The 1,971-nt window shown below is 35.5% G+C and overlaps 1 pseudogene; it reads right to left on the minus strand.

Annotated features, from left to right (window-relative positions):
* Positions 1-324: 324 nt before the first annotated feature.
* Positions 325-427, minus strand: LOC115031029 (small nucleolar RNA SNORA17; annotated as a pseudogene).
* Positions 428-1,971: the final 1,544 nt, after the last annotated feature.

The raw sequence follows: 1,971 nt of genomic DNA on the forward strand, positions 1-1,971 counted from the left end.
GCATTACCAACTCCTGAACAGCTGTCCCTCACTACTTTCAAGTCTCCAGTTCTGCCTGTCTTCATTCTGCCCACATCTTTCTGTTTCACTTTCTCTTCCATTTCTCTACCACTTACTTGCTCCTTGGTGGCACCTCCTGTCTCTGAGTGTCTAGGGCCATCTCAGGGGTGGTCTCAGAAATGCTTTGCCATATCCATGCACTCTGGCACCAAGAAGAGGTCATTTGGGGCACGGTCTCAGCCCCTCCACCTCCCACCAGATGGGTGGTCATCTCAGGCTAGTTCTATGCTCTACCCCCTGGTGCCAGGCTCACTTTTTAAAGGAAGAGTTGGGCTTCTAATCATTCAGATGTTCATAGGTCAGAACACTGAGTATAGGCATAACCTCTTTCCTTTCTTCCACCTACTTACACACATGTGGATATAACAAGAGCTTGCCAGCCTTTTCTGAAATTTAAATAAAATGTTTATTTTTGTATCTTTCCAAGAAGAATCATGTTACCTAATTAGTAGAAATATTGCTTGAGAATGCATATTTCTGTAACATTTTCACTTCTCTCTTACTTTCCTTTAAGCTTCTCTTTCAAAAATTCACTTATTATATTCCAAACTGGCCTCCTGAGTAATAGTCTAGAGACTTCATATTTTCATCTTTAAATGTTTACCTTCATACTTTTATGTGCATGGATGTTTTGTCTGCAGCACATGTTTGCATTGTACACAAAAAGTCACAAAAAGTGTGTCAGATTCCATGGAACTTCAGTTACAGAAGATTGTGAGCTGCCATGTGAGTGCTGGTTACAGAATCCTGGTCCTTAGCAAGATCCATGAGTATTCTTTAAGACTGTGTCATCATTCCAGCTCTTTGGTTTACAGATTTTAAATTTTCTTTTGTAAATTAAAATGTAATAGATTCTTTTTGTTCAGATCATTTTTCATTATTTATAAAAGAAAAGTATCAAGGTGTGATCTAACTTAAGCAGCCATATTGTATGCCTGAAGGGCTTCTATTGTGCCTATAATGCTATTCATATAATTTTCCAGGAAAACAAAATAAACAAAATGTGTGTTAATGTAAGAGACATAAACTAGCTGTTCTTTCTACTTAAGGTGCTTGCGTACATTGTGGTATTGCATTATAGGATCTTAAAGAGAATACTCCTCACAGCGAGAATGCTGCTCTAAGGAATAAAAGAGTTCACTGATGCAGGACAAGGAGAAATTGCCACTATAAGAAACATTAAGCAGTGCACATCTGAATTAAAATGTACGTAATCAACTCATAAATATACTTGAAATTATTTTCATTTTATACCGTTTTAATAGTAGTTTAACATTGAAAATTTTGTAGTAAGTTTAATACCATAATATTGGGAATTATTTAAAATCATTTCTGGTTCTGTATTTACCAAGCTCACTCTTCCCTATGTATAGAATTCTATAGAGAAGAAGGTAAGATGTACCTATATTTCTTTCCTGTATTGTTATTTATTCAACTTCTTGTATTTTCATACAGAGAAAGATTGTGTTCTAAACTATGTTAGAAAAATGCACTATGTTATCCATTCTTCGATTTAACCAAACTCAATTTGCTACATAATTATTTAACAAGGATTGACAATACCTGCTGAGTTTGAGTGAGTATATCACTGTTGACTGATATTTGTTTGACTAACTTATATTTTGATAAGAAAATACTTGACATTTAATAAATAGGTAAAGGGTAGCATAACTAAAGGCAATACAAATGTTAAAACCAGATGGGTAGCTGATAGAATGGTGTGAAGAGACAAATAGGTAAGTGAGGTATCCTTACAGTGGTGGTCACAAAATCATTTTGGAAGGGCTGTTTTATCAGTCAAGACTTGAAAGACAAGCTATATCCATTATATTCCCCAAAAGAACCATGAATAAAGTTCCATCTATCAACTGTAGATTAAGAGTACTTCACCCTGTCACATCACTGACAGAA

Source organism: Mus caroli, unplaced genomic scaffold (genome assembly GCF_978045245.1).
Source record: "Mus caroli unplaced genomic scaffold, Mus_caroli_1 scaffold_6, whole genome shotgun sequence".
NCBI classification, from domain to species: Eukaryota; Metazoa; Chordata; class Mammalia; order Rodentia; family Muridae; genus Mus; species Mus caroli.